This window comes from Meriones unguiculatus (assembly GCF_030254825.1).
Source record: "Meriones unguiculatus strain TT.TT164.6M chromosome X unlocalized genomic scaffold, Bangor_MerUng_6.1 ChrX_unordered_Scaffold_30, whole genome shotgun sequence".
Classification (NCBI taxonomy): Eukaryota; Metazoa; Chordata; class Mammalia; order Rodentia; family Muridae; genus Meriones; species Meriones unguiculatus.
Window position 1 is genome coordinate 11,305,967 of NW_026843706.1, and position 13,550 is coordinate 11,319,516.

The window sequence follows — 13,550 nt, forward strand, 5'->3', positions numbered from 1 at the left end:
AATAGAAGGAAGACGCAGTAAATTTTGTATGTCAATGTTCATTGATAAACAATTTTCCTACATCTTTGAATCTAACTATTTTCCTTAACTAGTCTTATTACTGTAGCCTAGTGTTACATCAGTCTTGATTGTACAACTACCTTCCACAAGGTAATGCAATTTTACCAGTGAACTGTTTACACATCAACCAAACAGGTACATACATCAGGCCCTTGTGCCTACTTAACTTCATCTCTGCCTGCTCCGCACAGGACTCAAGACCCTAGCTATGCTGAGCCTATCCCAGTTCCACCCATTCCAATTACCATCCTGGGGATATTTGATTCTTCTGTTCTGAGAGCTTAGGCTCTATAGTTATCCCTGGCCCATCTCCCATAATCATTGGGTCTCACCTCAAACATTTCCGAGACTCTATCTTCCTAAATTAGAAAGGAATTCTAGGCTCATCTTTTCCTTATTGCAAGATATTTACACGGACATGGAATGTTAATAAAACCCAAGCAATACCATAATTACTGAAGTTAATAATTGAAAGTTTGTAACAAAGGAGTAATAGCTATAGCAAAAAGAGGGACTGTCAATTAGTGTGGAAGGGAGAAATTTGGGATGGTAGAGAGTTAGAACATATCTCGCAGAATATTTTCAGTAAAGATAAACTAGAACACCTGAAGAGGCTGGAGTGATATGGTACAAAGGACAACTCCAGTGGCCAAAGACAAATGAAGGCTTCATTACCACTAAATATTGTGTTGTATAATCTAGTGGAAAAAATGTCGGCTGTTATTTCTGGGTTTTTTTTTTGTTGTTTTTTTGTTTTTTGTTTTTTTAAGATTTATGCCGTGCCTTAAAGATGGAGCTGGTTTCCGCCTTCCACCTTCCCGATGGTGAGTGCTCTCTGTCACAAACAACTCCATATTTGGCTAAGGCTGAGGATCTGGCTTGCTTCCATGTATGTGGACCTATCTGCATTTGCCCATGTGGCACGGTGGGGTTGGCTACCCAGAGGCTATTTAAGCTGTGGGCTGGCTGGCCCCAGGGTCAGAAGATTGTTCAAGGTTCCTGAATAAACTGCATTGAAAAAAAAATATTTATTTATTATGTTTACAGTGTTCTGCATGCATGCATGCCTGCAGGCCAGAGAAGGGTACCAGATATCATTATCGATGGTTATGAGCCACCATGTGCTTGCTGAGAATTGAACTGAGGACTGATGGAAGAGAAGCCAGTGCTCTTAACCTCTGAGCCATCTTCTCTAGCCCTGGGCCAATAAAAATCTGTCACAGGTGGGTGTCACGGCATATACCTGCAATCTCAGCACTCAGTAGTCAGAGTTAGGAGAATCGAGAGTCAGTCTTGATTACATAGCTTTCCTTGATCTTGAGATTTTCTTGATCTTCAGGAAAGCATGGACGAAAAGAGCCTATCTCAAAATAACAAAAAGAAATAGTAGCCTTTAGACAGTGGTGACAATTATTTCATTCATATTAACACCTATAAGCATCTTTCACTATAGTATATCCTTTATTATAATGCACAATGATTTTTTCTTTTGTCATTATGTGCAACATTTTATGTGTCTGTGTATGTTGGGGGCAGATTTTAAACAGCAGACTTACTAAAATGAAGCTATTATTAAATTTATTTTGGGGTATTGAGGATTCAGGGTCTCATGTTTCCCAGGTTAACATGAAGTTCACTAAATAGACAAGAACTTCTGTTCTTCTGGCTTCTACTTCACAAATGCTAGGATAAGAGACATCTGCTATATAATATTTTATGCATGCAAGGCAAGTACTCCATCTATTGACTCACACTCCAACCTGACTAAATTTCCTTTAAATTAGCTTGAACCAATTTATTCTCTTGCTAACAATGTTTAAGATTATTTCTACTGACATTCTCAAACACTTTACCTTTTTTTCTTAAGTTTTCCATTAGAGGATCTAATTCATACTTATGTCACATTTGAGAGTGAAGCAAACTGCCATAAGATTCTAGCCAGCAGTCAGGAGTGATAACACACAACTGTAATCTTAACCCTGGGGAAGCTGAGGCAGAAGGATCAAAAGTTCGAAACCAACCTTAACCATATAGTGAACTTGAGGCCACCTTGACTTCATGAGACCCTGTTCCAAAAGCCCAAAAATATAAAAATATAAAAAACAACTATTTAGACAATGTCTGTTCTTTCTGGACATGGTGGCACACATCTATAATCCTAGCACTGGAGAGGTGAGGCAAGGAGCATTGCTTCAGATTCTAGGCCAGTCTAAGCCAGTCTAGTCCACATAGCAAGTACCAGGCCAGACAGGGCTATAGAAGTAGGCTCTCTCAAAAACAAAACAAGCAAACAAAAAACTCTGTTCTTTAGAGCTAGAAAGAATTGATGGCTTCATCATAGATTTTAGATTATATCCTGAATAGTTCTTACTCCTCCATTTTCTTTTGTATGATTAACGTCTGTGCAGATACATGCATATGTGAAGGTGCTCATGCCTGCAAAGGGTAGAGACAAAGTTTGCATGCCATTCCTAGAGCACTGGACACATTATTTTGTGGGACAATTGCACCCACTGGCCTGTAGTTCAACAAGTATCTTAGGCTGGCAATCTACAAAGCCCTAGGCTCACTGCTTCCCCTGCTCTGGGATTACAAGGGTACATTACCATACCCTATTTCTTATATGAATTCTGAAAACCAAGTTCAAATGAACCACAAGCCATTTACCTACTGAATTATATTTCCAGCTCCATTTTTTAAAGTCAGCATATAAAGTAATGGGTTTCCTTATCATGTGTTCATACATATATGCCATTATACTTTGTTCTTATTAACCTCCATCCCCTATTGTCTTCTCCTACCCTTTTTTCCTGGTGCTGATCCTGTTCCTCACCTGTCTCTCCACAAACACTTCCCTCTTAAGTTGTCTTTTTCCCTTCTTATGACTTCTTTCTTGATTTAACATACACATACACACACGGCACATATATACAAACACACACCCCTAAACGTATGAGAGAAATTACTACAAACATTCTGATTTCAATCTTCTTTACAGCGGAATGAAATTCCATTGTGTATATCTTTAGCATTTTCTTTATATAAGTGTTGGTTTATAGAGATCTAGGCTGGTTTCATTTCTCCACGATCATAAATAGTAGAACAAAAAACATGAATGTGTAAATATGTCTGTGGTGTGCTGCCATAGAGGAGTGGTAGAGTTGAATCATATATTCTACTTTTGATTGTTTTGTTTAAGACAAAGTTATCCTCCTGATTCGGCCTCCCACATTCTGGGATTACAAGTATGATCCACACACTTGACTGCTATTTTTAGTTATTTGAAATAACTTCATACTGACTTCCATAATGGCTACAATGGTTTACAATCCTACCAGAAACACAGAAGGCTCATCTTTCCTGTCATCCTTACCAGCATTTGTTCTTTTTCTGTTTGTTTGTTTTTTGATGTTAGCCTTTCTGACAGGAGTTAGATGGGTTCTCAATTCAGTCTTAATTTGCATTTCCCTGACTTACTCATATTTCAATTCCTGTTACAAAACTAAATTTGTGACTAACTATTCTTCTGCAACATATTTCCTAAGGCTGGGTTGGATGTTGGTTGCAATGGCTTGTGACTGTACATACAGCACTCCAGATGCTGAAGCTACAGGACTGCTGAAACTTCAAGCCAGCCTGTACTACATAACAAAACTGTCTGTCAAAAATAAAACAACAGTCTCTGACAGGAACTCATGGTCCAGCTCTTTGATCACCTCCCCCTAACGGGGGTGTAGCCTTACCAGGCCACAGAGGAAGACAATGCAACCAGTCCTGATGAGACCTGATAGACTAGGATCAGATGGAAGGGGAGGAGGACCTCCCCTATCAGTGGACTGGAGGAGGGGCATGGGAGGAAATAAGAGAGGGAAGGTGAGGTTGGGAGGGGATGGGGGAGTGGGCTACAGGTGGGATACAAAGTGAATAAACTGTAATTAATAAAAATAAAATATAAAAAAAACAGATCAGTAAATAATTTGGGGTTTGGCTCTGCTTGGATTATTATGTCCAAAGATAATAACTATACCCAAAAGCTTTACCTGATTATGAAATCATTCATTTCAGAATGTGTAAACTTTGGTTCAAAAGTACTAGTAAATATATTTTTCATAATTTTGATGTTTCTTTATATTCTTCCTTACTATCCCATACATTGGAAAAAGAACAAAACTTAAGACTTTTTAAAAATCCTTTAAATGTATTTTTATATAAAAATTTTTAAAAATAAGGGACAACTTTCCTAGTTTATAAATTCATGTTTCTTTTCTTGATACAAGGTCTCATTATGTACAGGATACACAACCTGAGCCCATGGGGGCTCACAAAAACTGAACCACCAACCAAAGAGTATGCATGGGCTGAACCTAGAACCCCTACACATATGTAGCACATGTGCATCTTGGTCAGCATGTGGGTCTCCTAACAATGGGAGTAGGAGCTGTCTCCAACTCTATTACCTGCCTTTGGATTCCTTTCCCTTAGCTGGGCTCCCTTGTCTGGCCTCAGTAGGAGTGGATGTGCTTGGTCCTGCTGTGACTTGAAATGCGAGGGCGGGTTGGTGCCCATAGTGGGCTCTCCCTTTCTTCTCGGAGAAGGGAGGGAGGAATGAGAGGAAGGAGACATGAGGGAGGATTGAGAGGAGAGGAGAGAGGGGCTGTTGTCAGGCTGTAAAGTGAATACATAAATTAATTAATAAAAAATGAGCAAAATCAATTCTTATAGGAAACTGGAAATAATATCTATAAGATGAACAAGAAGGAATATGAATATAATCCCAAGGGCCCAAGAGCCATTGTTAATAATTGAACTTGTTTTCCTGTAACATTTTTTATATAAATGTTTCAAGAAGTGAGCACACCATTTGTGTGTGTGTGTGTATGCATGTGTGCATATTCATATGTGATGCATGTGCACATATGTGAAGGCTCATACTGTGAAGGCCAGAGTTTGAAATCAGGTGTCTTCTATTGCACTCCATCTTGTTCTTTTGTCACGGGGCTCTTGTTTATCCAGCTACATTAGTTAGCCAGAGAACCCCAGAGATCCACCTGTCTCTGTGCTCTCCGTACTGGAGTCGCAATAGATGCATGTGGCTGTGCCTGGCTTTTTAAAAATTATTATTTTTTTTGTCCATTGTATTTTACGCATAGGTGTTTTGCCTGTATATATGTATGTGCCCATGAGTGTATTAGTGCCCACAGAGGTCAAAAGAAGACATCAGATCCTGTAGAACTGGAATTATGGTTGTAAACCACAATGTGGGTGTTAGGAATCAAACCCAGGTGTTCTGAAAGTGCAATGAGTGCTCTTAACTCCTGGGCTATCTCTCCAGCCCTGTGCCTGGCTCTTCAGTGGGTGTTGGACTCCAAACTCAGGTACATAGAGAGGCTGGCCCAGTAGGTTCTTTACTCACAGAACTAAGCCCATCCACCCCCAGATGGAAGAAGAATTTTATGTTCAGACTTCTTACTGTTATGTCACAGATGTTTCCCACTGTCAAAAAGGACTTGCTTGTTATTGCTTTAATGTGAGGCTGTAATTTTCAATGATTTATGTCACTACAAAGCTTCAGTGAATTTTCTTTGTTCTCTTAATAGCCAGTGGATATTGAGTTTTGGGGTGAATATTTGCAACATCTGATACTGAGTTTCTGATTCAGTAAGTCTGGGCTAGAACCAAGAAATATGATTGTATGACAATTTCAGGTTATGTTGATTCTGCTGATCCAAAATGATAATTAAATTATCATTTAATTTAATTGCCAAATCGTAAAAACAAAATGATTAAATGATAATCACTAGCATACCTCAAGCTGTCCTTTAACTCACATCAGTTATCCTAACTCAGCTTCCCTCATTGTTCTGGCATTAGAGGCATGAGCCACTGCTATTGGGGATTGGTTTGCTGCTATCCTAATGTTAATTGTTTCCCCCCTGTGGTCTACTTGTTGTTTTTTACAAGCAGACATTTACTTACCCCAAATAACTTGTAACCTTGCCTCTCTGTTTCTCCAATAAAAATGCACACCAGGACAAGGTGGATGATGTAGATGTGGCCTAGGTTCGAGGGCTAGAAGACAGAGAGGATCTTAAGAAGAAGAGAGAGAGAGGAAGAGGAGGAAGAAGGAAGACACAATGTGCTAGCATGGAACCATGTGGGCTGGGAGAAAAGGACTCCAAGAATGGTGTGGAAAGAATTGGCCCAGCTCTTTGATCACATCCCCTTAACGGGGGAGCAGCCTTGCCAGGCCACAGAGGAGGACAATGTAGCCAGTCCTGATGAGACCTGATAGACTAGGATCAGAAGGAAGATGAGGAGGACCTCCCCTATCAGTGGACTGTGGGAGGGGAATAGGAGGAAATGAGAGAGGAAGGGTGGGATTGAGAGGGTATGAGGGAGAGGGGCTACAGCTGGGATACAAAATGAATAAACTGTAATTAATATAAAAAATAAAAATTTAATTAAAAAAGAATTGGCCCAGATGAAGAACATTAGCAAATATTTGAGATTTCTGATGGGAGGTAACCCAATTAGGAATTATTAAAGAAGATGGAATAGCATGGGGCTGGGAGATATGAGGTATAGGTGGAATTACCTGCCCAAGCCAAGATGATATAAAGCAATCTAAACTCTAGCAGGTGTCTGTCTTTATTGATTATGATAGCAGGTTAGATAAGACTACCATAATAATTATAGGGCTAATAATATTCATTAGAACATACATTTAAAATTACCACAACACACTGCCCTTGGATTTTAGTGTCATAATTGTAACATCATTATATAAAAGGATGTTCAAATGCTTAGAAAATATAAACTCAAGAATTTAGAGATGGCTAAAAAAACAAATAACATCCTATTGTAAGAATGCAAATGAGTGATTTAGTTTCTTTAAAAGACTGGTCGTCTTCATTCTAAACATTTCTTGGACCCAGATATTAAGTCCAAAATGTATATCCACACATAGGAGAAAAACCTCCTCCAGGGATAGTATCAATATATGCAGTGACATATGCACGCTATGAAGTAAGTCTCCAGCTAGGGAAACGTGCACAACAGAGCAAACGTGGCTGACTTATAGTTTCTTCAAGGCAAGAGAAGGTGTAGTTAAATATTTGTCGATCTGGTACTTTGGGGGAAAAAACAAAGGATTTTTTAAAGAACTAAATTTGGATAAGAAAACTTTTTCATCAAGATAATAAAACTGAAATTTTCTCTCAAAAAAAAATTAGGGATGGGATGTTCAATGAAGCCAATAATATACTCTCAAAAATTTCAGAAAAAGAAGAAAGACAGAGAAAAATAGGAAATAAGCATGGCAAAACAATACACTAAATCAATGTACTTGATGGAGATATGGATGCTCATTTTATTGTATCAAGACATTAGAAAGAGATATTTTTTTATTTATTTATTTATTTATTTATTTATTTATTTATTTATTTATTAGTTTTTCAAGACAAGGTTTCTCTGTGTATCCTTGGCTATCCTGGACTCACTTTGTAGACCAGCCTGGCCTCCAACTCACAGAGGTCCACCTGCCTCTGCCTCTCCAAGTGCTGGGATTAAGGGAGTGGGAGCTTGAAAAGTTGTTGCAGTTCTGACAAGTATTAGAAATCTGTTAAACATTCATGTCACAATAGATTTTTTTCATTTTTTAATTTAATTTATGTGCATTGATGTTTGCCTGCATCTATGTCTGCATGAGGGTGTCAAACCACTTGAAGCTGGATTATAGACAGTTGTGAGCTGCCATGTGGGTTCTGGGAATTGATCCAATGTCCTCTGAAAGAGCAGCCAGTGCTCTTAGCTGGTGAGTCATTTCTCCAGCCCCATTTTTTTCATTTTTTAAAAGCAACATATCTATCTGAGTGTGGTGGTGTATGCCTATCTTCCCTGCACTTGAAAGGTACAGGCAGGAATATCAGGAATTCAAGACCAGTCTCAGTCATTTAGGGGTTTCGGGGCCAGTATATACTAAATGAGGCTCTATCACATAAAAACAAACAAACAAAAAAAGTTCTACTGTGATATGGATGTTAAACGCAGTTTTCAAATACTCTTTATAGCTATAAAAAGCTTCTCAATGCAGAAACAATTGTGTTAAGCAGGCTCATGCAAGAAATGCTATGAGTATCAATATGAATAGTCCAAACAACCCAAGTCTATATTGAAGCACAGACATATGCACACAAAGGAAAGATATTTCAGCTTAAAAAAAAAAAAAAGCAATATACATGGATCCATTCATTCTCTGCCTTTAATACCAACAAGAAGGCTTTCCTCACATCATCCAAACTTTTCAACAGTTTGAAAAGCCATGTCACTATAAACCATATTTACTTTTAATATGTCCTGCCACATTGCACAGCACTATCGCAAGCTTGCTGAACTGAATCATTGAGACTGAAATTCAATGAGAATATACTCTATACTCTAACTTTTTCTTGTCTCTAAGAGTCATCAGCACAACTGAAGTCAAGATCAATGGTATCCCTGCTTATTCTACTTACATTGTTAGGGCTTATTGTTAAAATGTAGAAACTAAACAATGTAGCACTAGCAGAATAGGACTGAAGAAATTATAATGCAGCATTTGAAGGAGGAACACAGTACTGCTGGCTTGTGGTCTCAGTACTGAGGAAGCTGAAGCTGAGAGTTCCTGCAAGTTCATAGAAACCCTGACCTACACAAATAGACTGTCTCAACACATACAACCGGGCATGAGGAGGGAGGTACACATGTGAATTTTGGTCACAATCAGGCTTATTATTACATATGTATAATCCTAGCATTTTGGCAACTAAAACATGAAGCTCAAAAGTCACAGTCCAGTCTTTGTGACCAAGGAAGAATCCATCTAAAAAAATTAAAAGAAGCAGTTCACAGAGCCACAGCCACAAAGTTTGGCTAAGTTGCCCACTTTTCTGAATTACTCAGAAAAGCATGCTGTTTCCTTCTTTTCTATCTCTGGTCTACGTATGCTTCTGAACATGCTTAAATCAAAGGGCATGATTTTCTCTTCCTCCTTTTCATCTTCCTCCTTTGCTTAGCTGCCTAGATTTACAGCTTGCCTGCACTGAGGTTTTTATTTTAAACACTAATAAAACTGTCTTTGAATTTCCAAATTTTAAAAAATTAATTGACTAAAATAAAATTTAAATGAGTTTGACCAGTCAAATATTTCAGATTAAAGCAGAACAGATTATGCTATACCTATAATTCCAACACATAAGAGACTGAGGTAGATACAATGGATAAAAGAAAGCATCTTCAACAAATGGTGCTGGTCTAACATATAGAAAAATGCATCTAGAACCATATTTATCACCCTGTACAAAAATAAAGTCCAATTGGATCAAAGACTTCAACATAATACCAGACACACTAAATCTGTTAGAAGAAAAATTGTGGAAGAGCCTTGAACTCATGGGCACAGGAGACAACTTCCTGAACAAGACAGCAACAGCACAGGCTCTAAGATCAACAATTAATAAGTGGGACCTCATGAAACTAAAAAGCTTCTGTAAAGCAAAGGACACTGTCATCAGAACAAATAACAGCCTACAGACTGGGAAAGGATCTGACCAACCCTATATTCTGACAGAGAGCTAATATCTAGAATATATAAAGAACTCATGATGTTAAACACCAACAAATGAAGTAATACAATTTAAAAAATGGGTTACAGAGCTAAATAGAGAATTCTCAGTAGAGGAATATCGAATGGCAGAGAAACACTTAAAGAAATGTTCAACATCCTTAGTCATCAGGGAAATGCAAATCAAACGACCCTGAGGTATCATCTTACACCCATCAGAATGGCTAAGATCAACAACTCAAATGATATTGGCTGCTCATTTTCCAAGTGGGTTCCCTAATAAGGGGTACAGGGGCTGTCTCTAACATAAACTCAGTGGCCTGCTCTTTGGTCACTACCCCCTGGAGAGTACAGCCTTGTCAGGCCACAAAGGAAAATGATGCGGCCATCCTTGATGAGAACTGATAGGCTAGAGTCAGATGGACTGGGGAAAGGGCAGGAAGAGAACAGGGAGGGAAGGTGGGACTGGGAGAAGGCTGCATCGAGGATACAAAGTGAATAAATTGTAATGAATAAATAAATAAGAAAATAAATTTAAATAAAAGAAAAGGAAAAAAAAACCTCCAGTGACAACACATGCTGGAGAGGATGTGGAGAAAGGAGAACCTTCCTCCATTACTGGTGGGAATTTAAACTTGTACAACTACATTGGAAATAAATCTGGCACTTTCTTAGAAAACTAGGAATAGCCCTACCTCAAGACCCAGCTATACCACTCCTGAGCATTTACCCAAAAGATGCTCAAGTATACAACAAGGACAATTGCTCAACTCAACCATTTTTGTAGCAGCTTTATTTGTAATAGCCAGAATCTGGAAACAACCCAGATGTCCCTCAATGGAGGAATGGATACATAAATTGTGGTACATTTTCACAATGGAATACTACTCAGCAACTAGAAACAAGGAAATCATGAAATTACCAGGCAAATGGCGGGAACTAGAAAAGATGATCCTGGGTGAGTTATCCCAGAAGCAGAAAGATACACATGGCATATACTCACTTATAAATGGATATTAGACATATAATTTAGGATAAACATATTAAAGTCTGTACATCTAAAGAAGCTAAGTAAGAAGGAGGACTCTGGGTAAGATGGTCAATCCTCATTCAGAAAGGCAAACAGGATGGATATCAGAAGACGGAAAAAAACAGGGAATAAGACAGGAGCCTGCCACAGAGGGCCTCTGAAAGGTTCTACCCAGCAGGGTATTGAAGCAGATGCTGAGACTCATAGCCAAACTTTGGGTAAAGTGTATAGATTCTTATGAAAGAAGGGGGAGAGAGAAAGACATGGAGGGAACAGGAGTTCCACAAGGAGAGCAACAGAAACAAACAAACAAAAAAAAAAAATCTGGGCCCAGGGGTCTTTTCTGAGACTGGTCCAACCAAGGACCATGCATGGAGATAACCTAGAACCCCTGCACAGATGTAGCCCATGGCAGCTCAGTGTCCAAGTGAGTTTCCTAGTAATGGGAACAGGGACTGTCTCCGACATGAACTCAGGCTGGCTCTTTGATCATTTCTCCCAGAGTGGGTAGGCAGCTTTACCAGGCCACAGAGGAAGACAATGCAGCCAGTCCTTCGTAGACTTGGTAGACTAGGGTCAGATGAAAGGGGAGGAGGACCTTTCCTATCAGTGGATTGGGGATGGGGATGGGAGGTGAAGAGGGAGGACAAGTAGGATAGGGATGGGGTGAGGGAGGGGCTACAACTGGGATACAAAGTGAATAAATTGTAATAGATACATAAATAAATAAATAAAAAGGAAAAAAATTCAAGCCAGAGAGAGACTGAGGTAGGAGGGTTTGCACAAATTCAATGTTAGTCTGGTTTAAATGGTGAGTTCTAGGTCAGCCAGAGTTAAATAATGAAACTCTATCTCTAAAACAAAGAAACATAAATTGCAAGTTATTTTGAGGAACTAAGTACATGAATCAAACCTTTTGGTATGTTATGCACACAGTATAATTTACAAATAAAAACTCTTGCTACTATGCTATTAACAAATCTCCAAGCCTCATTGCAGACAAGTACCTTAAAATCTTGTTACTTAGCAGGTTTGGTGCATCATACCTGAAATCTCAGCAGGAAGGAAGCTGACACAAATTGCTGTTCATTCAAAGCCAGTCTGGGCTACAGAGTGAGAACTTATATCAAAGAAAATAAATAAATAAACAGATAGATAGATAACTAAATAAGAACATATTAAAGCTGGGCCAGAAACCTATAATGACAACTATTCAGGATGTTAAAAATTCAAGTTCTGTCTGATATATCAAGCCAGATTTTTAATGAGACCTGTTCTCAAAGAAAAAAATTTAAATGTAACTCAATAGTAGAGTATTTTCCTAGCATGTACAAGGTCCAGAGTGCAAAGCCAGCACGAAAAAACAAGCAACAACAACACTAAAACAAACTCGAACGCTAACTTAGAAATATCCAAAATGTCCAAAATTGCCTAAGAATGTCAGGGAAGGAAGTGTTTGGCTTACTTTTTATTACTTAAATGCCCAGCTTCACTGAATATTTGATCAAGTTCCTAGTCATTCCAGCAGGCTACAAAGCTTTTCCGATGCCATTAAAGTAGGTTTGAGTTCTAATGATAACAGGTTAAGAGAACATAGGAAAAGAAAGGAGAATAATTGATAAGAGAATCAAACGACCCATTGCTTCCCTTACCTTCACCAAATAGTCTGCTCCTGGGATCCTGTGGCAACACAGTGACTGACCTAATAGAGATGAGCTAGCCAGTCACGGATCTTTCCAAAAGATTCTCAAACTTCTCACTGACAAGACCACCAAGACACTAAGCTGCTCCCTTCTTTGTATAGCTGATCCAACGGAAAAAAAAAGAGTTGTTTCGCTTAAGTCTAGGTTGTTCTAAAGAAGTAGTGGGAAGTCCCAGGAAATGGGCTGGAGGTAACTGACAAAGCCACACTGGACCACAGAATGGTGTTTCTTCCTCTTTTTTGAAAAATGAAACCTATCTGTGAAACTGTCTCTTGTTTTAAAAAGTCGATGTTTGCACTTTATAGTAATGAAACATCTGCTAACCCTCCTCCAAATGAAAGCAACACACACACATGACTTCTAAAATTTCTGTTTCTTGACTAATTATTAGTAATCTATGATTTTAAGAAGTATAATTTTAGCTAGGCTTAGTGTCACAAGCCTGTAATCTCAGCACTCTGGGAGGCAGAGGCAGGTGGATCTCTGTGAGTTCAAGACCAGCTTGGTCTACAGAGCAAGTCCAGGACAGCCAAGTCTACACAGGGAAACCCTGTCTAGAGAAAAAAAAGTATTATTTCTCATTGTTTATAATGTTAGCTGGACATAGTAGCTTATATCTTTTTTATAAATTTTATTTTTTAATATTAGTTACAGTTTATTAAATTTGTATCCCAGCTGTATCCCGCTCCCTCATTCCCTCCCATTCTCATCCTCCCTCTTTCATCTTCTCCCTACCCCTTTCCAAGTCCACTGATAGGGGAGGACCTCTTCCCCTTTCATCTGACTCTAGCTTATCTTTAATCCAAGTCCATAATGGGGCTGAGGCAAAGGGTTGCCAAGAGTTTGAAACTAGCCTGCCTAAAAAGGAAAAGGGTTGAATCCAACTCCAGGACTCCAGAGGCAAAGGCAGAGGCAGGAAGATTGTCCCAAGTTCAAAGCCAACCTGGTCTACATATGAAGTTCCAGGCCAACCAGGGCTTCACAATAAGACCTTACTTCAAATAATAATAATACTTTAATAATTTAAAGAACATAGCTGTTGCTCAGTGGTATAGTGCTTGCTTAGTATAAAGAGGATTCAGTTGGCATTCCCATTCCCATAGAAAAAGTTGAATCTAACATGTCAGCCATGTTGCTTCACAATTGTAATCTTCAC

General features: G+C 38.8%; 1 protein-coding gene across 6 annotated transcripts in view; it reads right to left on the reverse strand.

Annotated features, from left to right (window-relative positions):
• The window catches only part of Tasl (TLR adaptor interacting with endolysosomal SLC15A4), a 203,450-nt gene that overhangs the window by 61,521 nt on the left and 128,379 nt on the right, over nucleotides 1-13,550 (reverse strand). Inside the window, exons 1-3 of one of the 6 annotated variants that reach the window (XM_060376702.1) lie at nucleotides 12,344-12,563; nucleotides 4,518-4,725; nucleotides 1,304-1,420 (exon numbers count right to left, since the gene is read on the reverse strand). The exons of 3 other annotated variants lie outside the window; for them this stretch is intronic. The gene's annotated coding sequence lies outside the window, so the exon portion shown is untranslated. Of the gene's footprint in view, nucleotides 1-1,303; nucleotides 1,421-4,517; nucleotides 4,726-12,343; nucleotides 12,564-13,550 lie in introns of those variants that run through there. 2 more of the 6 variants (XM_060376704.1, XM_060376700.1) reach the window with 2 other exon arrangements.